We start from the raw sequence: 26,324 nt of genomic DNA, 5'->3' as shown, positions 1-26,324 counted from the left end.
TGATGCGACCTTAGCGATGGACATTAAAGTTCCCCATCCAGAGTACATTCTGTGTCCTTGCCACCCTCAAGTGCTTCCTCCAACATGGACGAGTACAGATTCATCAGCTGAGGGGGGGGGGGGGGGGGGGGGGGGGGGGGGGGGGGTTTGGTAGGTAGTAACGAGCAGGGGGTTTCCTTGACAATAACATCCTCCATTCCTTCAATGACAAGGAACACTGTCTTAAACATCATTCTTCTGAACTAACTAGAGTAACACAATTTTTTTTAAAAAAAAGCAATGAAAATGGGAATCGAGGGAAACTCCATTGATCACCGCTACATCTAACACAAAGGAAGGTGGTTGTGGTTGTTGGAGGTCAACACATTTCAGTTCCAGGATATCACTGCAGGAGTTCCTCAAGGTAGTATCCTAGGTCCAACCATCTTCAGCTGTTTCAGTTACCTTCTCTCCATCTTAAGGTCGGAAGTGGAGATGTTCATTAATGACTGAACAACGTTAGCACCATTTGCAACTCTTCAGATAGTGAAACAGTCCATGTCCAAACGCAGCAAGACTTGAACAAAATTCAGGCTTGGGCTGACAAGCAGCAAGTCCCATTCACTCCCCACAAATGCCAGACAATGAGCATCTCCAACAAGAGAGAGTGTAATAAAGGACCATGTGTAATTATGGGGGACTTTAATCTGCATATAGATTGGGCAGATCAAATTAGTAACAATAGTAGAGGAGGAATTCCTGGAGTGTATACGGGATGGTGTTAGAACATAAGAACTAGGAACAGGAGTAGGCCATCTGGCCCCTCGAGCCTGCTCCGCCATTCAATGAGATCATGGCTGATCTTTGTGGGCTCAGCTCCACTCTCCGGCCCGTACACCATATCCCCGAATCCCTTTATTCTTTAGAAAGGTATCTATCTTTTTCTTAAAAATGTTTAAAGAAGGAGCCTCAACTGCTTCACTGGGCAAGGAATTCTGGGATCAACCTAGTGAATCTCCTCTGCACTCCCTCCAGTGCCAATATGTCCTTTCTCAGGGAAGGAGACCAAAACTGAACACAATACTCCAGATGCGGCCTCACCATCACCCTATACAATTGCAGCATAACCTCCCTAGTCTTGAACTCCATCCATCTAGCAATGAAAGACAAAACTCGATTAGCCTTCTTAATCACCTGTTGCACCTGCACACCAACTTTTTGTGACTCGTGCACCAGCACACCCAGGTCCCTCTGCACAGCAGCATGTTTTAACATCTTACCGTTTAAATAACAATCCATTCTGCTGTTATTCCTCCCAAAATGGATAGCCTCACACTTGCCAACATTGAATTCCATCTGCCAGACCCTAGCCCATTCAGCTAACCTATCCAAATTTTTCTGCAGACTTCCGGTATACTCTGCACTTTTTGCTTTACCACTCATCTTAGTGTCGTCTGCAAACTTTGCCACATTGCACTTGGTCCCCAACTCAAAATCGTCTATGTAAATTGTGAACAACTGCGGGCTCAACACTGATCCTTGCGGGACCCCACTAGTTACAGGTTGCCAACCAGAGAAACACCCATTTATCCCCACTCTCTGCTTTCTGTTAGTTAACCAATCCTCTACCCATGCTACCACTTTACCCTCAATGCCATGCATCTTTAGTTTATGCAGCAACCTTTTGTGTGGCACCTTGTCAAAAGCTTTCTGGAAATCCAGATCTACCACATCCATTGGCTCCCTGTTATCTACTGCACTGGTAACGTCCTCAAAAAATTCTACCAAATTAGTCAGACACGACATAACCTTTATGAACCCATGCTGCGTCTGCCCAATGGGACAATTTCCCTCCAGGTGCCCCGCTATTTCCTCCTTAATGACAGATTCCAGCATTTTCCCTACAACCGAAGTTAAGCTTACCGGCCTATAGTTACCCGCTTTCTGCCGACCTCCTTTTTTAAACAGTGGTGTCACGTTTGCTACTTTCCAATCCTCTGGGACCACCCCAGAGTCTAGTGAATTTTGATAAATTATCACTAGTGCGTTTACAATTTCCCTAGCCATCTCTTTTAACACTCTGGGATGCATCCCATCAGGGCCAGGAGACTGGTCTACCTTTAGCCCCATTAGCTTGCCCAATACTGCCTTCTTAGTGATTACAATCATCTCATGGTCCTCACCTATCATATCTTTATTTCCATCAGTCACTGGCATGTTATTTGTGTCTTCCACTGTGAAGACTGACCCAAAAAACCTGTTCAGCTCCTCAGCCATTTCCCCCGTCTCATCTTCCAAAGGGCCAATATTTACCTTAGCCACTCTTTTTTGTCTTCTATATTTGTAGAAGCTTTTACTATCTGCTTTTATGTTCTGAGCAAGTTTACTTTCATAGTCTACCTTACTCTTCTTTATAGCTTTTTTTAGTAGCTTTCTGTTGTCCCCTAAAGACTTCCCAGTCCTCTAGTCTCCCACTAATTTTTGCCACTTTGTATGTTTTTTCCTTCCATTTGATACTCTCCCTCACCTCCTTAGATATCCACGGTCGATTTTTCCCCTTTCTACCGTCTTTCTTTTTTGTCGGTATGAACCTTTCCTGAACACTGTGAAAGATCGCTCGGAAGGTTCTCCACTGTGCCTCAACTGCTTCACCATGAAGTCTTTGCTCCCAGTCTACCTTAGCTAGTTCTTCTCTCATCCCATTGTAATCGCCTTTGTTTAATCACAAAACACTAGTGTTTTGATTTTACCTTGTCATCCTCCAACTGTATTTTAAATTCCACCATATTGTGGTCGCTCCTTCCAAGAGGATCCCGAACTATGAGATCATGAATCAATCCTGTCACATTACACAGGACCAGATCTAGCACCGCTTGTTCCCTCGTAGGTTCCATTACATTCTGTTCTAGGAAACTATCGCGGATACATTCTATAAATTCCTCCTCAAGGCTGCCTTGACCGACCTGGTTAAACCAATCGACATGATAACTGCTGTACCATTTCTACATGCATCCGTTATTTCTTTGTTTATTGCCTGCCCCAATATATGTTGAGGAACCAAGACTGGGTATTGTGTAATAAGAAAGGACTAATTGGCAATCTAGTTGTGCGTGGCCCCTTGGGGATGAGCGACCATAATGTGATAATCAAAGTGGAGAGTGACATACCCGATTCTGAGACGAGGGTCCTGAATCTAAATAAAGGAAACTATGATAGTATGAGGCACCAGTTGGCTATGATGGATTGGGAAATGCTACTTAAATGGATGACGGTGGAGGCAATGACAAATATTCAAACAGCACACACGTGAACTGCAACAATTGTTCATTCCTGTCTGGCGCAAAAGTAAAACGAGAAAGGTTTTGTTTAAATTAATATTTTACAGGATGTGGGCTTCGCTGGCTCGGCCAGCATTTGTTTCCCATCCCTAATTGCCTTTGAAAAGATGGTGGTAAGTTGTCTTCTTGAACAGCTGCAGTTCATGTGGTGTCGTACACTTACTGTGGCATTAGGGAGGGAGTTCCAGAATTTTGACCCAGTGACTGTAAAAGAACGGCGATATATTTCCAAGTCAGGATGTTGAGTGACTTGGAGGGCAACCTCCAGGTGGCGGTGTTCCCATGTATCTGCTGGCCTTGTCCTTTTAGATGATGGTGGTCGGGGGTTTGTAAGGTGCTACCTAAGGAACCTTGGTGAGTTCCTGCAGTACATCTTGTAGATGGTACACATGGCTGCCACTGTGCGTCGGTGGTGGAGGGAGTGAATGTTTGTGGAAGGGGCGCCATTCAAGCGGCTGCTTTGTCCTGGATGGTGTTGAGCTTCTGGAGTGCTTTTGGAGCTGCACTCATCCAGGCAAGTGGGGAGTATTCCATCACACCCCTGACTTGTGCCTTAGGTGGTGAACAGGCTTTGGGGGGGTCACCGCAGGGTTCCTAGTCTCTGACTTGTTCTTGTAGCCACAGCATTTACATGATTAGTCCAGTTCAGTTTGTGGTCAATGGTAACCCCCAGGATGTTGGTAGTGGGGCATTCCGTGATGGTAATGCTATTGAATGTCAAAGGGCGATTGTTTGATTCGGTCTTAATCAAGATGGTTTTTGCCTGCCACTTGTGAGGCACGAATGTTACTTGCCACTTGTCAGCCCAAGCCTGGGCATGGGATTGGGGGTAGTTTGGCGACCGAGATGGATAGAAAACTGGTTGGCAGACAGGAAACAAAGAATAGGAATAAACAAGTCTTTTTCCAAATGGTAGGCAGCAATTAGTGGGCTACCACAGGGATCAGTGCTAGAACCCCAGCTATTCATAATGTATACTAATGATTTATATGGGGGAACTAAATGTAATATCTCCAAATTTACAGATGAAATGAATCAGAGTGGGAAGGTGAGCGGTGAGGAGAATGCAGAGATGCTTCAGTGTGACTTGGACAAGTTGAGTGGGTGGGCAAATGCATGGCAGATGCAGTATAATTTGGATACACGCGAGGTTATCAATTTCGGTAGCAAAAACATGAAGGCAGATTATCTAAATGGCTATAGATTGAGAGAAGGGGATGTGCAACGAGACCGATGTGTTCTTGCATACCAGTCACTGAAGGTAAACATGTAGGTGAAGCAGGCGGTAAAGGTGGCAAATGGTTGCCCTTCATAGCGAGAGGATTCAAATACAGGAGCAGGAATGTCTTGCTGGAATTATATAAGACCTTGGTGAGACTATACCTGATATATTGTGTGCAGTTTTGGTCTCCTCATCTGAGTAAGAATATTCTTGCTTTCAGAGGGAGTGCAGAGAAGGTTTACCAGACTGATTCCTAGGATGATGGGACTGAGGAGAGATCAAGTCAGTTAGGATTATATTCGCTGGAGTTTAGAAGAATGAGGGGGAGGAAATCTCATAAAAATCTATAAAATTCTAACAGGACTAGATAGGGTAGATGCAGCAAGGATGTTCTAGATGTCATGATCGGGAGATGTTAGGAAATTGGATCTGGAAATGGGATCGAAGACATAGTGGGCAATTTAGAGGTTAACCAACTGAGGGTAAAACTGAATCAGAGGTATATGCCCACACCTGGCCTGAGTTACATTGTCCCATTCAGAATTAAATTCATTAATGGGAATAAACAGGATACCTCTATTCATCCAAGGTGATTCGCTAACAGCAGGAATATGTTCTGTAAATGCAAGTTTCATTTTTGCCAGCATGCAAGAGTGGAGTTGAGAGCTGTATGTTTACTTTACATGCTGTTTAATGGGAAATTGTGTGTTAGGGTTAAGAGATACATGTTAGCTAGTCTTGTTAGGTTTGATATTTAAATATTGTTTTTCTTTTGTTTTTGTAAAGTTTTGATTGTAAAAATAACCAAGCCCCATTTCTTATGCAATCATCCCTGGAGCGAATCGATCTTTCCGCAGTCTTAAAAATAAAACAAAATGTTGCAGGTCTGGTCCAGTATCTTATCCACTGTTGGGATCTGACCAGGCATCCGTAACACAGATGATGGGGGACTCCAGAACCAGTGGTCACAGTATGAGGATACGGGATAAACCATTTAGGACTTAGATGAGGAGAAATTTCTTCATCCAAAGAGTGATGAGCCAGGGAATTCATTACCACATGAAGCAGTTGAGGCCAAAACAGTTGGGGCTAAAGGGATCAAAGGATATGGGGGGGAAAGCAGGAACAGGTTACCGAGTTGGATGATCAGCCATGATCAGAATGGATGGCGATGGCGGAGCAGGCTCAAAGAGCCGAATAGCCTCCTCCTGCTCCTATTTTCTATGTTTCTAAGAATATATTTGTTTTCAAAAAATGTGCTCTGAATTTGAGCTGCCCAGCTCCGGATTAAGATTCCTGAAACATGACACCAGTTCTCCAACTCGGTTGGGAACTTCTCCACTACCTCACCAGAGACAACAGGCTCGACCGGGGTCTTCACCGGCTCCCCCTTGTCCTCACCTGTATTCCTCAGGATGGACAATAGGCCACGCAACAGGAACTCAACCATGCGGAGGTGGGTTTCCACCAGAGACAGTGCTTTTGCAGCTATAAGAACTTCCTCTTGTGCTGCGACTGCCTCCATTAAGACGCTTCGCAACTCTTGAAATTGGGCATTAACATCCTGCTATACAGAGCCAAGACTATCGGATGGATTGCTTTCACTGCTAGCAGCCATCATCCCTCAGTGTGCAACATATCGTCAGGGCGGGAAACTTCTCAAAGGCAGCTGCGCCAAAGGCAAAGCCCCTCTCCAACTCCCTCCAGCCACCATGAATCAATGAGGATTAAAGCATATTGTCACATCTCAAAATACTGACCAACACATCTTGGTGCATAGTAAAAGCCATGTAAACCCAAAAAAGACATAAAAGAGACTTGCACGAGGATAAAAACAAAGATTGAAAGATGAGCAGACCAGAGCTTGTGAAAATGCAGCCGCTCCTGCAGTGATCTCCCAAATAAGGTGCAGCTTTAAGTGGGTTTAATTTAACGTTTGCATGCCTGGAAGGGTAAAACATATAGTTACAGTCATGCTGGACAAAAGTGCTTGCTTGTGTGGAGGTTGGTTTTACTTCCAACTGTGATTCTATTATGCTTAGAGAGGGCTACGGCGTGAAGTGTAAATACACCAGAAGTGGTTGCTTAGCAAGTGGGGTCATGTAAGGTAGAGACACGTTTAAGTTTTAGTTTAACTAATTTGATTGCAGATGGAGACAGGACACTGGGGAGCAAACAGCTCTGAACTCTGCCAGGAGAAGCTGGGCAGGACAAGAGAGTTGCAAAGTTGCAGGCTTCCTAAGGAACAAGACACAATCCAAGTAACCAGGGAATTGGGACAGAAATAATTTATTGAGATGATTTTAAGTTAAGAGAACATAGACCAAGGTATTGTTCAGCAGAATTCAAGGGAAAGTAAATAATTCAAGGAAGAGTAAACAAAGTGTTCTGAGTTAGAGACAATTCCAGTAACTAGATTTGAAGTGGGACAGCAGACTCCAGAGACTTCAGAAGAGCAGCACGATAGCACAGCGGTTAGCACTGTAGCTTCACAGCACCAGGGTCCCAGGTTCGATTCCTGGCTTGGGTCGCTGTCTGTGCGGAGTCTGCACGTTCTCCCTGTGTCTGCGCGAGTTTCTTCCGGGTGCTCCAGTTTCCTCCCACAAGTCCCAAAAGACGTGATGTGAGATAATTTGAACATTCTGAATTCTCCCTCCGTGTACCCGAACAGGCGCCGGAATGTGGTGACTAGGGGATTTTCACAGTAACTTCATTGCAGCGTTAATATAAGCTTACTAGTGACAATAAAGATTATTAAAAATTAAATGGAACATTTGATGTCATTTTACTACAGTCTGGGATTGAGAGTTAAAATAATTGTGAGCAGTTTGTACAGCAGCCAAGACAAAGAAATCCTAAAGGGGTTGGAGTAAAATCCTGGACTGGATTTGCTGTTAAGAGAAGCTCTGTTTAAAAGAGTCATTGCGGACAGTAAACTGCAAAGGAAAAGCATTATTGTGAGAAGATTTTAAAAGTGTGTTTTTAGGAGTTGAATTTAGAAATGCTCATATGACAATCATCTGGGGAGGAGACATCCACAGACATTCACTTGGGGTTCAGGATGGAATGTGTATTTGACCACTGTCACCTTGTGTGCTTAAAAGGGACTTGTGTTAATGTGACCATTGTAGATTAAGATGTACTTTGTAAGGTGTGTCAATCCTAAAACTGATGTATAATTGTTAAGGTAAGAGGGGAGTAACGGCATATTGGATCCTAAAAAATGTTTTCATGTTTAATAAATGCTTTTTTTCCATGACTCTGTTCCTCCACATTTTAATTAAAATAAAGTAAAAGTTACATCTTTTGACCTAGAGTTCCATTCTGGGACCTTCCTGTCCAGTTATAACAGCAACTGGGATCGTACCTGCAGTCATTGCTTTCTGGAGTTAATAAACTTTGCAACTGTCTGATTCCACTTCCACTGACTTCAGTGTAAACTGTAAACCTCAGCAGCTGATAAACTATACCCCCTCGAACGAACGAAGAGTACGATCCCACAGGTTTTCACAGCCTCCACCTCAGGTATCTAGTCCAAGTATTCATTTTTCATGCAAGTCAATAGACAGACAGCGTTGGCAGATATTGTATCTGTCTCAGCTTATTTACCATATTAGTGGATACCATATTAGGCTGAAGGAAAAATTACCTTTTAAATGTTGTGCCAATGCACTTGGTGTAATATTAGCTAAAAGGCATTGCCTTCCCTAATACTACCCTTAAAGATCTTCCTAGACACCAGCAATATTAAACTCAAAAAGCTGTCAAATCACAAATCAATGTATTTTTCACATTTGATGGGAACATGTGTGAAAAGAATTACTAAAATCTAGTCACCTCAATATCGATTTAGATTGAAATTACAATAAATCTAAAATCTAACTTTACATTACTATTCGTAACCACAGCCAAGAAAATGTTTGATTAGTGTCATTGCAACAAGGGACAGCATGCATCATAATGTGTACGTTAATGGTAGTTTAAATGACGCAGTGTAAACTATCAATCCAACAAGAGAAAAATACTTTTGAGACCAAATCAAATATTTGTTCCCATTATAGTTTTAAAACCAGTCCCCAAGTATAAAACTCCATTCCATACCAAAATTATCACTCATAGCTAAAATGAAATTAAAACCTTGAGGAGCTGAAGAAATGAAGATTGTTCCTTTTTAGTAAAATGTTTTAAACATTACTCAGACCAATTATTGAGATACCTTCCACATAGGAAGATGCTCTTGTTTGTTTAATAAGATGCTCCCAAGAGGACATAGGGTGCCAATGCTGCATTGCCATGATGTGTGCCATCTCAAACAAGATTTACTCCGGCAGTCCCGGAACAGTCCTCCACCAGAACGCACATCCACCAAACACACCGCTGGTGAATGGGCAAGGCTGACTTTGACTGGTGTTGTGACATTTTTTTTTAAAAAGGAGGGTTGATTTGGTACAATTAGTAAAGCAGGAGCTGGGAAAAAGAATCATCCTAAACTTCATGCAGTATGGTATCAGCCATCTCTGACCAACAGAAATCGGTGAATGATACAAACTTACTTATTGTGAACCTATTGTTTATTCAGATATAAGAAAATAACTGTGAGCGGTCTGAAAATTACTATTACAGGGCACCATGGGAATCTGCTGCAGTACATTCCATTCTTAAATAATAACGCTGGTTTTGTACCAAGGATATATTTAACTGATGCTCCCTAAACCATGGCTCAGCAAAATTATATTCCAGAAAACAAAACGCTTCAGGTTACTATTGGCTAGGGTTCAAAAGAGGGGCCCATCCTTTGCAGGGGTTGGACTGAACTCCTGTCAACCAGTTAGACACCAGGAGCAGAGCTTACCGTTCAAATATTAACAAGACTCCTATATTAGCATCATTTAAAAAAATAAATTTAGAGTAGCCAATTATTTTTTTCCCAATAAAGGGGCAAATATGCGCGACCAATCCACCACACCTGCACATCTTTGGGCTTTGGGGGTGAAACCCATGCAGACACTGTGATAGTTTGCACAGAGACCCGGGGTCGGGATCAAACCCGGGTCCTCAGCGCCGTAGTCAGCACTGCGCCACCGTACCGCCCCCCCCCTTATATTAGAATCACGACTGCCTTTCAAAAGCACTTCATTGGCTGCATAGCACTTTCAGATGTACAGAGGATGTGAAAGATGTTATATAAAGGCAAGTATGTCTTTGTATCTGGATTATTATCTCGGATTACCATGTGGTAAAATATCCAAGTGTTCTATAAAAGTTAGCCATCAGTCAAGAAGGGAATGGGCTCTTAAAATACTGCTGAATGGTTTATGAAATATATAACAAGATCCTTTACTCTCCAAACAGACAGATTTATTCTTACCGTATAGAGTACTGTATTCCACCTGCATACTTCTAAACCAAGAGACGTAGGAACTGCTATAATGGCCAACGTCAATATTTCAGAGAGGCCGTGTTTTTTTGAAAATTACTTCCCTCTGTTTTCATCAAAACGTATAATTTGACAATTTTAGTGTTTGTTGCAGTTCATTTTGTTTCTTCAGGTTTAGACATTTCCTGAAGATATATACCAACTAAAAGCTGCATCTTAAAGCTCTGGTCACCTTTCCAGTATTAAGATGTTCTGCTAATAACAGGCTCTATTGCATGTACCACTGTGATGCTGCAATCCAGAATTATTAACTAACATAGAAAACACTGTTCTATATACTCCCACCAACTAACTGTAAATATTAAAATGGAAAAAATGGACACAGTTTGGCTGAGGTTCAGCTAGGTTCTCCCATAGCCTATCACTAGTCAAATGTACACTTGGCACAAACATGGCAACTTGCTGTTCGAATCAGCTCACTATTAAACTACTTTATACGTGATAGGACACTTATAGAACACTTGGGTATTTTACCACATGGTAATCCGAGATAATAAGAAGTCGATGAATGGTTGCCACCTTCGGGTGAACCCCAATACAGATCCCCTCAAGACGAACTTAATTTTTTCCAGCCCGAAAAGGCTCGACATGTCCGAGAGCCAAGCTTTGGTCTTTGGGGGCTTTGAGTCCCTCCATGCCAGCAGTATACGTCACTGGGCTACCAGGGAAGCAAAGGTCAAGACGTCGGCCTCCCTCTCCTCCTGGACCCCGGGTCTTCCGAGACCCCAGAAATTCCCACCACTGGACTCATCACCACCCTAGTTTTCAGTACCTGGGACATGACGTCTGCAAATCCCTCCCAATATCTCCTAAGTTTTGGGCATGCCCAGAACATGTGGACATGATTCGCTGGCCCTCCCGCACACCTAGCACATTTATCTTCCACCCCAAAAAATGTACTCATCCGGGCCACCATCATGTGGGCCCAGTGGTCGACCTTGAACTGAATCAGGCTGAGCGTACCACATGTTGCAGTTGAATTTACCCTACTCGGGGCTTCCGCCATACCCCCTCCTCCATCTCCTCGCCGAGTTCCTTCTCCCACTTGAGCTTCAGTTCCTCTGTCTGGGACTCCTCCCCTTTCATAAGTTCACGGTAAATATCCGAGACTTTCCCCTCTCCTCTAGACACTACTCTGTCCTGGATCCCATTTGGCGGGAGGCGTGGGAAGGATGGGACCTGTCTACGTATGAAGTCACGCACTTGCAAGTACCGAAAGTCATTACCTCTGACTAGTCTGAATTTCTCCTCCAAGGCCCTCATGCTCGAGAAGCTTCCCCCCCCCAAGAACATATCGCCCAACCTTCCCACCCCCGCCTGCAGAATCCATTGTCCATACCCCAGGGGCGAATCGGTGGTTGTCGCATATTGGAGACCAGACCGATGCTCCCACCTCCCCTACATACTTCCTCCACTGGCCCCAGATCCACAGGGCTGCCACCACTACCGGGCTGGTGGAGTACCTGGCCGGCGGGGGCGGTAGGGGGGCCGTGACCAGGGCTGCCAAACTGGTGCCCCTGCACGAAGCCGCCTCCACTCGCCCCCAACTAGACCCCGTACCCACCATCCAACTCCTTACCATGGCTATGTTAGCCGCCCAGTAGTAGTTGCTGAGGTTCGGCAGTGCCAGCCTCCCCTCACTACGGTTCCGCTCAAGCATCTCTTTCTTCACCCCCGGGGACTTCCCCGCCCAGACAAAGCCCATAATAATCTTGTTGACCCTTTTGAAGAAGGACCGCGGGATGAAAATCAGGAGGCACTGAAAAATAAACAGGGATCTTGGGAGGATTGTCATCTTTACCGTCTGCACTCTTCCCGCAAGTGATGGCGGGAGTGCATCCCATCTCCTGAACTCGCTCTTCATTTGTTCCACCACTCTAGTCAAATTTAGCTTATGCAGCCTGCCCCAGTCTCGTGCCACCTGTATCCCTAAGTATTGGAAACTTTCTCCGACCATCCTAAATGGCAGCCCCTTCAACCTGTTCTCCTGGTCCCTCGCCTGCACTACAAACATCTCACTCTTAGCCATGTTCAGTTTGTACCTTGAAAACCTGCCAAATTCTCTCAATATTCCTAGTATACTGTCCATCCCAGTCCACGAGTCCGATACGTACAGGAGCAGATCGTCCGTGTACAGCGATACCCTGTGTTCCACCCCTTCCCTAATCATTCCCTTCCACCCCCTCGCAGCTCTCAGGGCAATCGCCAGCGGCTCTATGGCCAGTGCAAACTGCAACGGGGAGAGTGGGCATCCCCGTCTGGTCCCCCGGTGTAGTCTAAAGTATTCTGATGTTGTCCTATTCGCCCTCACGCTAGCTTTTGGGGCCTGGTACAATAGTAGTCACCCAGTCAACTAAGCCGTCCCCGAACCCAAACCGTCCAAGTACCTCCCACAAATAGTCCCACTCCACCCGGTCAAAGGCCTTCTCGGCGTCCATTGCCACCACTGCCTCGACCTCTCTGCCCTCCGGGGGCATCATGATCACATTGAGTAGTCTTCTCAAGTTGGCTACCAGCTGTCTGCCTTTCACAAACCCGGTTTGGTCTTCCCCGATCACCTCCAGGACACAGAACTCAATTCTAAGCGATAAGACCTTAGCCAGGACTTTGGCGTCGACGTTGATCAGGGAGATTGGTCTATATTACCCACACGCTTCCGGGCCTTTATCCCGTTTTAATATCAGCAAAATGGTAGCCTGTGACATCGTCGGAGGTAGCGTCCCTCTGTCCCTCGCCAAATACCCTAGTCAGCACCGGCCCCACTATCTCCGAGAACTTTTTGTAGAACTCCACTGGGAATCCATCCGGTCCCGGGGACATACCCGACTGCATGGCCTTCAAGCCCCCCAGTACTTCCTCAGCTCTGATCGGGGCCCCAGTCCGTCTACCAGCCCCCGACCCACTTTTGGGAAGGTCAGTCCGTCTAAGAAACGCTTCATCCCCCCCGGCTCCCCAGGGGATTCCAAGGTATAGAGCTTGCTATAGAACTCCTGAAACACCTTGTTCAGTCCTGACGGGTCATCCACTCTGTTCCCCATACCGTCCCACTACCCTGCCTATTTCTCTGGCCGCCTCCTTCCTCCTGAGTTGCTACGCAAGCATTCTACTAGCTTTCTCCCCATGCTCATAGACCACACCCTTTGCCTTCCTGAGTTGTTCCACTGCCTTGCTCGTGGCCAACACTCCCAACTCGGCCTGCAGTCTCCGTCTGTCTCGAAGTAGGTCCTCCCTCGGGGCCTCTGTGTATTCCCTGTCTGTCCGGTGGATCTCCTTGACCAGTCTGTCCATCTCCGCTCTGTCCGTTCCATCTCTGTGGGCCCGAATTGAAATCAGCTCCCCCTTTACCACCGCCTTCAGCGCCTCCCACAAGGTCGCTGCTGAGACTTCCTCTGTGTCATTAACCTGCAGGTAGTCCTGCATGCACTTCCGCAGTCTCTCGCACCCCCCTCCCCCCTCCACTAGCAATCCTACGTCCAACCTCCATTGCGGGCGCTGGTAGCTCCCTTTGCAGACCTGCAGATCAACCCAGTGTGGGGCATGATCCGAGATGGTGATCGCCGAGTACTCCATATTTTTTACCACGCCGACACAGTCCCTGCTCACGATGAAAAAATTGATTCTAGAGTATACTTTATGAACATGCGAGTAGAACGAATATTTCCTTCTCGTCGGCAGTCTGGCTCTCCATGGGTCTAGCCCCCCCCCACCCGCCATCTGCTCCATGAATCCCCTCAGTTCCCTTGCCATCGCGGGGAGCCCACCCGTTCTGGAGCATGACCTGTCTAGTCCGGGGTCGAGGACCGTGTTGAAGTCCCCACCCCATGATCAGCTTGCGTGAATCTAAGTTTGGGATTTTCCCCAGCACCCTTTTAATGAAGTCAGTGTTGTCCCAATTTGGAGCATATACATTCACCAGGACTACCCTCACCCCCTCAAGCATACACCGGACCATAAGAAATCTACCACCTCCATCAGCAACTGTGCCCTCCGCCTCAAATTGAACCCGTTTATTGATCATGATTGCCACCCCCCTGGACTTAAAGTCCAAGCCCGAGTGGAAGTCACTTTCAGATGTGTCTCCAGCAGCGTGATTACGTCCGCCTTTAGAGCCCGCAAATGCGCGAACACACGCGCCCTCTTGACTGGCCCGTTTAGTCCTCTGACATTCCAGGTGATCAGCCTGGTTGGAGAGCATCTGCCCCCCCCCCCCCCCCCCCACACCTTGCCGATCAACCATCCCCCTTCTTGGGCCCGCCCCCAGCCCATGTGCCACACCCCTCCCAGTTCGCCTCCTGGCAGCTCCCACCCCCGACCTCCACTCTGTTACCTAGTTTAGATCCCTCCCATGTCAGCAAAATAACTTCACCCCCCCCCCCACCCACAACACCCTGTAACCCGACCCCTGTCATGTACTGGCTATATGCGTCCCCCCCACCTGACTCCCTTGACTAGCTTCCCGCTAGCCCGGTGACTCATCCCTCTGGCGCCCACTTGTCTCGCTCCCATTGTTTTCCCGAGCTCATCCCCCCACCTATCCACCTGATGTGTCCTGCTCGAGCAGTCTCCCTGACAAAAACACAAAGAAAAAGCAAAAAGACAACCAGAAAGAGAGAGAGAGAGAGAGAGAGAGAGAGAGAGAGAGAGAGAGAGAGAGAGAGAGAGAGAGAGAGAGAGCAAAAACGGAAAAAAACTACAAAGTACCTGTGAAGCAACAAAAAATATAAAGTCAGTCCAAGAAAACTAGATGTCCCACAGACAATAACACAGACTCTGACTTTGGTCCGTGGGCCCTCAGTTTGGCACCAGTCCCCGATCCTTTGCGAACTCCATCGCCTCATCAGGGTCCATAAAGTAGTACTGCTGGCTCTGGTGCGTGACCCAAAGCCACACCGGGAAAGGCAGACCAAACTTCGTGCTTTTTGAAAAAAATCTCTTTAATTCTTTTCAAGGCTGCTCGCCGCCTGGCCACCTCCTGACTCAGGTCTTGGTAAATGCGCAGGACATTGTTGTTCCATGTACAGCTCTTCATACTCTTTGCCCACTGAAGGACCCGCTCCTTGTCTGTGAACCTGTGGAACCTGACCACCACTGGTCGGGGGGGGCTGCTGCCGCACCTGCACCCTGTGTGCCCCGTCCAGCTCCAGCGGTCGCGGAAAGGAGTTAGCCCCCATCAGCTGCTGCAACAGGTCTGCCACAAACGTCGTGGCGTCCGCACCTTCGGCCCCCTCTGGGAGGCCAATAATTCTCAAATTGTGTCTGCGGGCTCTGTTTTCCTGGTCTTCAATTCTGTCAAGCAGCTTTCTCTGTCGCTCCTTCAACCCATCTATTTCTAGTGCAGCGATCGTTTGTGTATCCGCCTCTTCCTTACCCACTTGCTCCAGCTCCTTGACCTTTTTGTCCTGAGCCTCTAACCTTTGGTTCACTTGCTCCATCGCTTGCTGCAGCGGTTCTAAGTTATCCCGCTTCATGTCTTCAAAACTTCCTTTTATGACCTGCAGCATATTGTCCAGCGCTGCTTGGATCGGCTGGTCCGCAATCCGGTCAGCCATCTTTAGTCCCGGGTCAGCTCCCACACCACTTTGTCTCTGCCCCTTCTTTTCCTGCTTTCGCTGCTTTCTGCTCTTCTTTGTTTCCATACAGCTCTGCACACTTCAATCAGCAACTTTGTGGCCGTCTTTTCTAGTGCTCAAAAGTTCCGAAAAGTTGGGAAACCAGATCCAAAAAGCCAGCCGGAGTGAGAGCCACCAAATGTGCGACTCACTCCCGCATAGCAGCCACCGGAAGTCCCCAATGAAGTGCTTTTGAAAGGCAGTCATGATTCTAATATAAAGGGGGGGAGGGGGGGTGTATGGTGGTGCAGTGGTTTGCACTGCTGTCTATGGCGCTGAGGACATATGGCGCTTGGGGGGGTGGGGCCTCCGTTGTGGCCTGGCCCACGATTGGGGCCCACCGATCGGCGGGCCGGCCTCTCGGGCCGGGGGCCTCCTTTCTTCCGCGCCGGCCCCTGTAGCCGTACGCCATGTTGCGTCGGGGCCGGCGCGGAGAAGGGAGCCACTGAGTATGCACGCGTTGGCGCCGGTGCCACTGCACATGCGTGGACCCTGCGGCACCCAGCTGACGCCGGGATCAGCAGCTGGAGCGGCGTGGGCCTCTCTAGTGTCGTGCTGGGCCCCGCGACGGCGTTTCCGATGGCGCCAACACTTAGCCTCAAGATCAGAGAATCCCACCCCTGGTCACTGAGATCCACTTTCAGCAGTAACACTTGAATAAACTTGCTCTCCAAATTTAGAAATTTCAGGAATGACTCAAATCTTAATGCTCAAATTATTTAGCAAAGCAAAGGTACACATATATCTACCTCAAAATAATGTACATGATCATGCTGAATCTCAGAATTTACTGCCAATCGCAGCTCTTTGTGTGCCTACTCTCAATGCTGCTGCCATTCGGTTTTCTTTCTGACACTGGAAGCTGTAGGTAACGTGTCACTCTGGCATCAGGTTAAAGGAAACAATGTTCTGATTTTTTTTAATGTGGAGATCACTTTTTGCTCTGGAGGGTTTAGTCTGGTGTCTGTTTCTCTCTCCCGCTCTACCCAAGTGTTTTCCAGCGCAAACAAGCAGCAATTTGAAAATTAGAAAACTCACTTTTGAATTAAGTGCCAAGGATTCCTTCTTTCATTCTTTACATAACATGCAGGTCTTATAGGCACAAAATCAATTTACTGTACTTTGAAATAAGTTACTGTAAAACAATGTTACTGGCCATGTGGATGAGTCAATGCTGTTCCCCTTCTCAGATCTGGGTCCCAGTCATACTGAGACTGATGTTGTAATTTCCTCAATCACATGACTCCCAGAGAGCTACATGAATTAGAGTCCAGGTGGTCTCGATCCTTCAGTTCTGAGTGGTCGTGGGCCCACGCTACAAAACTCTCTCTAATCTGAAATCTTCCCAAGAGAGGCTGCTGCAGAGAAAACCTCAATGTTCTTAATGTGCTTTGAGTCTCTCAAAACCAGGGAAGCTCTAACTACCCTCAATCTTGTCTTTTTAAAACCAAGTTAAAGTTTGATTGCCCAGGAAGCCCATGTCTGAACACCATCTTTCATTTTCCCGTGGCTGGCTGCTCCTGGGACAGCTAAACCGAAGAGGAAAGAAAGGCGAATCACAGGAGGGGGGAGGGGGCAGAAGCGGGGGGGAGGGGAGGGGGGGGGAGGAGGAAGGGGGGGAGGAAGAGGGAAGGGTCAGGGAACAAGAGAGGAGAACCAGGGAGGTGGGGGGGGGGGGGGGGGAATGACAGCCGGAAGGTGGGCATGGGATACGATAACAAATGTGGCATCTCCAGGAACAGAGAACAAGGAGAATCCAGGCGAAAGACGGGAGGAACGGCTGAAGCGGAGGTGAGCGCGAGACAACAACGGCAGCGAGATCCGTCCGGGAGAAGCTAGTGACAACACCAACACAAACCCATTCAAGTATTGCCCTCTGTAATTGTTTCCCCGGCACCCAAATGTATATTTACCTCCTCAGGCTCCACCCCCCCTCCACAAACACAGCTCCTTAGCTTTGCAGAGTCATATTGGACTCAAAACAACTGTTTCTCTCTCCGCAGATTTTATCCAGAATTTTCTGTTTTTACTTAAAAAACATTTTCTCTCTTGCTCTTTTCAATCCTACAAATGTTTATTGGACCATTCAAAATATTTTATGGCAAGAGCATTTATTCACTAATGAAAACAACTGCATCCACTTGCTCAAGCAACAACATTCTCCGTTGTTCGCAATGCTACAATCACTACATCAGATGCGCTTTACGACGCAAGACTTGGTACAAGTTAAAATGTCACATTTCACGAACAGCAGAAAACACACATTCTTCAAAGGTCTGGGCAACTATTTTTCCAAATCATTTTCTAGCCCTCTATATCTCAAGCTTCAATTAATCATTTGTCTGTTGTACAATATGCACATATCAATGTACTCAATAAACTATCCAGACATCGGGCGCATATGACAAGGGCGAGAATGAATAGGTTTTTGGGGGTAGAGGACATGTGCGTGAGGTGTTCAGGGAGCCCAGCAAACCATGCCCATATGTTCTGGACATGCCTGGCACTTACGGAATTTTGGAAGGGCTTTGCAAAGGCTATGTCCAAGGTCTTGGACACTCGGGTGAAACCGAGCTGGGGGATAGTGATATTTGGGGTATCGGACGATCCGGGGGTGCAGGAGTCGAAAGAGGCCGGAGTCCTGGCCTTTGCCTCCTTGGTAGCCCGGAGAAGGCTCTTGTTAATGTGGAGGGACGCGAAACCTCCAAGCATGGAGGCTTGGGTCAATGACATGGCGGGGTTCCTCAGGTTGGAGAAGATAAAGTTTGCCTTGCGAAGGTCTGAGCAGGGGTTCTCCAGGCAGTGGCAACCGTTCCTTGACTTTCTCGCGGAGCGTTAGGTGGAGGTCAGCAGCAACGCGGGGGAGGGGGGGGGGGGGCGGATCTCATTTTATTTGTAAGCGGCGGATGCCCTACTTTGCTTTGTTTTTGTTTATTAAATTCTTAGTTGGTTGGGGTTAAGTTGTTTTGTTGGCACAGTGTTTTGCCTTCTTTGCATTATATTTTCTATTGTAGTGTTTTGTAAAAGATTATGGAAAAACCTTGAATAAATACATTTTTTTAAAAAAAACTATCCAGAATATGGATAGTTTATCAAATACATAATATTAGCATTGTAAAAGGTAACAGTTTTTAAAAGCTAAAAGACCACATGAGACCAATTTTAGCCCTGTATATACTGTCACAACTTTTTTCAGTATTATCACTCTCCAGCTGTGGGTGATATAGCAGTGATAGCCAGAGCTTTGATCAACCAACTCTTCATAAAGAGTTTCTAAACTTGATGAGGTTACCTGCACAAACAGTTTCTATATCTTGTTAAAAATTAGACTAAAACGTGAAGTCATATTTTGGAATGTTTTATCACATTCGAAATATAAAAACAGTAAGTTGTAACGTCTCTCCCCTCACCCTCCCGCCCACCAAAAAGAGAATTAACTCTGTTCAATGTACCAAGACATTGAACTGTGGTGATTCCTACTTTAAATGCAGTTCTCCCAGAGTCTGCTACTAGCACTGGTAAAAGCTGAACATACCACAGATGTTGGTTTATACACTGATGGATCTGCTGTGACTTCCTGTGAAATCCCATTCTGTCAAAGTATTTCAAAAGAAAAAATCAAAATAAATGTTTTATCTCTTAGTTGCCAAAAAGACAAAAACTTTGCACGTGGCATGACTTGAACAGACAGAGAATTCCAGAGTACATTAAATTCCTGCAAACTATGCGAACACAGAGGAGTAGAATCAGAGTTTAGACAATTGTAAGAAGTTATATTGAGATTACTAATGGGTTAATTCCATTCATCAAACGGGAATAGCAGCAGTTTATGAATGTTGCAGTCCTTATACCTGACAGAACACGGATAGCCTCCACATTCGGTGGCTGAAATCAGACTATACTACACATCACAAACATTCATTCACAAAGCACAAATACCCCACAAATGTTTGAGAAAATGCTGGAAAATCTCAGCAGGTCTGGCAGCATCTGTAGGGAGAGAAAAGAGCTAACGTTTCGAGTCCAATGACTGTCAGCTTTGACAAAGAGTCATCAGACTCGAAACGTTAGTTCTTTTCTCTCCCTACAAATGCTGCCAGACCTGCTGAGATTTTCCAGCATTTTCTCTTTCGCTTCAGATTCCAGCATTCACAGTAATTTGCTTTTACCCCACAAATGTTTGTTTTAAAGGGACAATATCTACTGTATTAACTTGCCTGGAAAGGCAATTTAAAAACGGTAAAAATCACATCTAAAATAATTGACAATATTCAAAATGAAACTTTGATTCTGATTTATTTTTTAATAAAGAGCTGCAGGTTTTAGCTGAACTTTAGTTAGCTTCTGCTTATCTGAAACCTATCATTGAATTCAAAAGTTAAATCAAATGTGATATTTATAGAAAAGTAATTTCCAACCTCCATTTTAGCAAGAAAAGTTCAAACTGAGGATAGTTGTAATAAAAGAGAGTGGAATTGGCACCCAGTAATGATTAAAAGACAACAATCCCATTGAGGGATATCAGCCCAGTTTAAAAACTAAAATAGTCAAGATTCGGCAGGCAGAGAATCTAACCATCTTCTAAATGCACCAAACCAGATGATTGTTTTCCACTTACCCCTGCATACCCATTATTTAATTAACATGGAGAGGTAAAAGGTTAGCTTTAAAATATTTCAGGTCCTTTCTTGGCATAAAGGACGGCACGGTGACAGTTGCTAGCACTGCTGCCTCATAGCGTCAGGGATCCGGGTTCAATTCGGCCTTTGTACGTTCTCCACAAGTCCTGATAATATACATCCCAAAGTACTAGCCCTAGAAATAGTGGATGCATTAGTGGTCATCTTCCAGGATTCTAGACTCTGGAATAGTTCCTACAGATTGGAGGGTAGCTAATGTAATCCCACGATTTAAAAAGGGAGGTAAAGAGAAAACAGGGAATTATAGACCAGTCAGCCTGACATCGGTACTGGGGAAAATTCTAGAAGAGATTTTATGGTAAAACACATGGAAAACTGTAGCAGGATCGAATAGAGTCAGCATGGATTTACGAAAGGAAAATTTAGAGTATCCAATTTTTCTTTTTCCAATTAAGGGGCAATTTAGCATGGCCAATCCACCTACCTGCACATCTTTGGGTTGTGGGGGTGAAACCCATGCAGACACGGGGAAAATGTGCAAATTCCACCCAGACAGTGACCCGGGGCCAGGATCAAACCCGGGTCCTCAGCGCCGTAGGCAGCAGTGCTAACCACTGCGCCACCACACCGCCCACGAAAGGGAAAACATGCTTGACAAATCTACTGGAATTCTTCGAGGATGTATAGTAGAGTTGATTAGGGGGAGCCAATGGATGTGGTTTATTTGGACAAAGTCCCCCGTCAGAGTCTAGTGTGTAAAATTAAATATCATGGGATTGGGGTATTGTATTGAGATGGATGGAAAACTGGTTGGCAGACAGAAAACAAAGAGTATGAATAAATGGGTATTTTTCCAAATTGTAGGTAGCATCTAGTGGGGAACCACAGGAATCAGTGCTAGGACTCCAGCTATTCACAATGTATATTAATGATTTAGATGAAGGAACTAAATGGAATACCTTCAAATTTGCAGATAACATGAAGCAGAATGGGAGGGTGAGCTGTGAGGAGGATGCCAAGATGCTTCAGTGTGATTTGGACAAGATAAGTGAATGGGTAAGTGCATGGAAGATGCAGAATAATTTGGATAATGTGAGCTTATCCACTTGGTAGCAAAAGCAGGAAGGCAGATTATCTGAATGGCAATGAATTAAGAGAGGGGCATGTGCAACGAGTTTTGGATGTCTTCGTACACCAGTCAATGAAGGTAAGCGTGCAGGTGCAGCAGGCAGTAAAGAAGTCAAAGCGGCAGCACGGTGGCGCAGTGCGTTAGCCCTGTTGTCTCACGGTGCCGAGGTCCCAGGTTCGATCCCGGCTCTGGGTCACTGTCCGTGTGGAGTTTGCACATTCTCCCCGTGTTTGCGTGGGTTTTGCCCCCACAACCCAAAGATGTGCAGACGAGGTGGATTGCCCCTTAATTGGAAAAAATGAATTGGGCACTCTAAAATTAAAAAAAAAAAAGAAGACAAATGATTGGCCTTCATAGCGAGAGAATTTGAGTACAGGAGCAGGAAATGTGTTGCTGCAATTATACCGGGCCTTGGTGAGGCCACACCTGGAATATTGGGTGGGATTCTCCGTCCGCCGCACCAGTTTTCCCATTGTGGGAAGCCACACGCCATCAGGAAATCCCCAGACTGCCGGCGAAACGGAGAATCCCAACAGCGGAGAATACAGCCCATTGTGTCAGTTTTGGTCTCCTTATGTGAGGAAGGATATTCTTCTTTTAGAGGGAGTGCAGAGAAGGTTTACTAGACTGATTCCTCAGATGGTGGAACTTACATACGAGGACAGATTGAGTCAGTTAGGATTATATTCGCTGGAGTTCAGAAGAATGAGGAAGGGGATGTCATACAAACCTATAAAATTCTAAAAGGACTAGACAGGGCAGATGCAGGAAGAATGTTTCCAATGGAGGGGTGTCCAGGAGCAGGGGTCATGGTCCAAGGACTCAGGGTAAACCATTTGGGACTGAGATGAGGAGTGGTCAGCCTGGGGAATTCTCAACCACTGAAAGTAGTGGAGGCCAAACCTTGTGTGTTTTCAAGAAGCAGTTAGATATAGCTCTTGGGGCTAAAGGGATCAAAGGTTATGGGGGGAAAATCGGGAACAGGCTACTGAGTTGGATGATCAGCCATGATCACAACGAATGACGGAGCAGGCTCGAAGGGCTGAATGGCCTTCTCCTATTTTCTATGTTTCTAGGGCAGGTTAGCAAAATCTTGGTCAAAGAGTTGGTTTTAAGGAGCATCTTAAAGGAGAAGAGTGAGACAGAGAGGTTTCGGAAGGGAATTCCAGAGCTTAGGATCCAGCAGCTGAAGGTACGGCAACTAATGGTGAATCAGCCAGGAATGCATTGCAATAGGCAAGTCGGGAAGTAACAAAGGTATAGATGATGATTTGACCAGTAATTGAGCCGAGACAGGTGAAGAGTTCAGAGGTGGTCTTAATGATGACACCAATATGTGGTCACAACCTTATCTGGAGGTTAAATATGACACCCTGGCTGTGAACAGTCTGGCTCAACATCAGAGTTTGTTAGGGAGAGGGAGATTGTAGTGGGGACCAAAGACGAAGGCTTCAGTCTTCCAATATTTAATCAGAAAATTTCCACTCATCCAGTACTGGATTTCGGACAAGCAGACTGACAATTTAGTGGGGAGAGGAGGGCGGTGTGGGAGGTAATGTTAAGAGAGGTGGTGGTCTGGCAGAGCTGGATATCATCAGCATACATGTGAAAACTGACACTGTGTTTTTGGATGATGCCAGAGGGTAACATCCAGATCAGAAATTACGGAATTAATCAGATTATCAAACCACCTGATTCAAGGTGGTAGACGTCCAAAATTAAAGTGAATTAAAAAGCTGCATTATAAGGGATTTGCTTCTGGTGACAACTGTTAAGTTAAGCTCAAATGGGTTTGAATCACATGATATATTACAACTAACTAAATCAGAATTTCTCAGATAATATACTGAAGTGGATTGATGGAGTCAAAACTTTTCTACAATTTTTACCCTCTATAGGGGATATTCCACCCTGATACTTCTTCAACTAGGAAGATCTGCTGTAGAGATGTACAGGGGTGTAATGACTGGACAATATGCATCTTGAAGAGGAATTAATCATCTCAGCTGCACACAAGGTAAAAGTTCTTTACCAGCTCTGGCTGGGGGCGGGGGCGGGAGGGGAGGAGAAGAGTGTGGCTTTGTGGAACAGTTAGTTCCCCACTCAAATGCACCCCCCAACATGAAGCACCTCCAATGGATTTATCTGAAAAGTTACATTCACATCAGAGGGCACAGTGGCTGTTCCACAGGGAGGCCAATCTGAGGACCTAGCATGGGATGGTGACAAAGTATTGGAAATAAAAACTGAAAATGCTGGATAAACTCAGCAGGTCTGGCAGCATCTGTAGTGAGAAACAAGAGTTAATGTTTCAGATCTAAATGACCCTTCTACAGAACTGGCAAGATAGAAATGTACAGAATGATATAGTGCGAAAGGGGGCAGAGGAGGAGGAGCAGAATAGAAGACCAGGGATAGGTTGAAGCAAAAGAGATATGGACAAACAGACATAGTGGGCAGCACCGTAGCACAGTGGTTAGCAGTATCAGGGTCCCAGATTTGATTCCCAGCTTGGATCACTTGTGCGGAGTCTGCACGTTCTACCTGTGTCTGCGTGGGTTTCCTCTGGGTGCTCCGGTTTCCTCCCACAGGTCCCGAAAGACTGTCTGTTAGGTAATTTAGACATTTTGAATTCTCCCTCAGTGTACCCGAACAGGCACCGGTCTGTGGCGACTAGGGGATTCTCACAGTAACTTCATTGCAGTGTTAATGTAAGCCTACTTGTGACAACAAAGATTATTTTTTAAAAATTAGTATTGGACGTAGTCAGAGATCTGTTGACCAGGACTAGACTGGATGCCCTAACTGATACAGTGAAAAAGGTTGGCTCATATTAAATAACTGGGCAAGAGTTGAATACTGTTGAGTCAACTCTCTACAAAATATTTGAAAACAGGAATATTCTCAGCTACCTAGAAGTTTATTTTTAAATAGAAGATCAGTACCCCACTGTGGGTTAAAATGGTTTCTCAAGTTTGTTACTTGACAACTTATTTGATTGAGAAAAAGTTCTTCAAAAGTGAACCAATGCATACTCAGTATTGACATGTTACCATGTTAATGACTGACACACAGGAAATTGGTATAGATATTCAATTAATCATTAGACTATTATAATACAATATCAGTTAGCACTGCTGAAATGGAGCAGTCTTGGTAAACGAACTGAGCTACTGTCAATTGTTTTACCATCCCTCTTTGAGGCTTCAACTTGGAAACATGTTGCTCCCTGAACTACACTTTATCTGACCCATTGTCTCCAGTCACACAGTCTTGGATTAAAAAAACACACATCAAACTGTTCATCAGTACAGAAGCAAAGCGGAACTCCCCTTTCAATTCAGTGGCAACATTCGTCGAACTTCCTTCAACAAGGATTTACAAGGACTCTTAACCCTCCTTTTAAACAATCGTAAAGGAATCAAACCACCCGTTTCCCCAAATGTTAAAGGTTAGAATTTAACTCAACGCACACAGCAGAGTAAAATGACCAACTTAACGGGTCGCCCGTTCAGTCTCGCAGTTAGGAGCCGCAGGAAGGGTTTGAAGGGAAACAGAGCGCGAGGACTGGGTCTGTGAAAGTGCGACAAGTGGATTAAATCGTCCAATCGCAGCTGCAAAAAGCTTGTCCCTCTCCCTGGCTGGGATCAGAGATAGCCTCCAGCAGCATTCCCACCCGATATCCCACTCTGCATTTCACACCCCCAACTTACTGCCTCTGGCTACCAAATCAAACAGCCATGGGTGATCAATCGCCCTGTGGATATGTGTCTGGGGGGGGATCCCGGACCCCCACTCCCTCGCTACTACCTCTTCCCCCCCCCCCCCGGCACTATGACATTCACAACAACTTACCCGTTACTGGCAACTCTGCGTCCAGCCCGAGGAGGAAGTCTTCCGGGGAGAAGGGGTGGGGTTCCTGATCCACTTTATAATCAATCTAAAATATTTGGAACGGAATCTGGTGCAGCTTTGCTGGTCCCAGAGCTGAGTGTATGCGGGGCTATCCCATTGCTGAGCCGCTGTCTGGATCAGGGTGTCTGCTCACAGCAACTTGCCCACAGCCTCTCCCAGCCCCAGCCCCAGCCCCAGCCCCAGCCACAGGCTCAGAATGAGCGCAGCGGCCGCCCAAAGACAGCTCGCTGATTGATGGACTGCGCAAGAGCCCATTGGCTCCACCCTGCCTCCCGGCCCCGCCTCCTACACACACTACCGGCCTATCAGCAGCCTGCACTCACAGGCAGCCAATAGGATCGGGGCCATGCAAATAACCCCCTCCCCTCCCCACTGGTAAAATTGTTGGAAAAGTGGAAAGTGTCAGAGAAATAGAGAGATAAAAATAGATAAGGAAATAAATAATGATGGTTCTGCATGTTTGTTACAGAGGGTTTGGAGGGTGTCTATTGCAGGGGGAGGTTTTTCTGTGTCTGCTTGTCACAGGGTGTTTGAAGGGTGGTTCTGGCTGTACGTTACAGGCGGTTTGGAGGGTGTTTCTGCCTGTCTATTACATGGGGTTTGGAGGTGTTTCTGTGCCCGGCTGTTGCAGAGGGTTTGGAGGGTCTTTCTGCATGTTTGTTACCGGGGGCGGGGGGGAGGTTGTTTCTGTCTGTCCGTGGCAGGGGGCTTGGTGTGTGTGTTTCTGTCTGCTTGTTACAGAGGGTTTGGAGGGTGTTTCTGCATGTTTGTTACATGGGGTTTGGTGTGTGTTTCTATCTGACTGTTACAGGGGGTTCGGTAGGTGTTTCTGTGTTTTGGAGGGGGTTTGGCTGTTTGTAACAGGGGGGTTGGAGAGCGTTTCAGTCAGTTTGTTACAGTAGAGTTGGAGGGTGTTTCTGCCAGTTTGTTTTGGAGGGTTTTTGTCTGATGTTACATAGAATTTGGGGGGGGGGTTCTGCCTGTTTGTTACAGAGGGTTTGGAGGGGGTTTCTGTCTGTTTGTTACAAGGTGTTTGGAGGGTGCTTCTGTGTCTA

General features: G+C 46.1%; 1 protein-coding gene across 2 annotated transcripts in view; it reads right to left on the bottom strand.

Annotated features, from left to right (window-relative positions):
* sertad2b (SERTA domain containing 2b) overlaps positions 1–25,446 on the bottom strand; it is a 132,794-nt gene extending 107,348 nt beyond the window's left edge. The window contains exons 1-2 of one of the 2 annotated variants that reach the window (XM_072507077.1): positions 25,210–25,446; positions 19,121–19,177 (exon numbers count right to left, since the gene is read on the bottom strand). The gene's annotated coding sequence lies outside the window, so the exon portion shown is untranslated. The remainder of the gene's footprint in view (positions 1–19,120; positions 19,178–25,209) is intronic. The other variant, XM_072507069.1, reaches the window with a different exon arrangement.
* Between the last annotated feature and the right edge of the window lie 878 nt (positions 25,447–26,324).

Source organism: Scyliorhinus torazame, chromosome 1 (genome assembly GCF_047496885.1).
Source record: "Scyliorhinus torazame isolate Kashiwa2021f chromosome 1, sScyTor2.1, whole genome shotgun sequence".
Lineage (NCBI taxonomy): Eukaryota > Metazoa > Chordata > Chondrichthyes > Carcharhiniformes > Scyliorhinidae > Scyliorhinus > Scyliorhinus torazame.
This window is presented reverse-complemented; position numbering and strand designations above follow the sequence as displayed.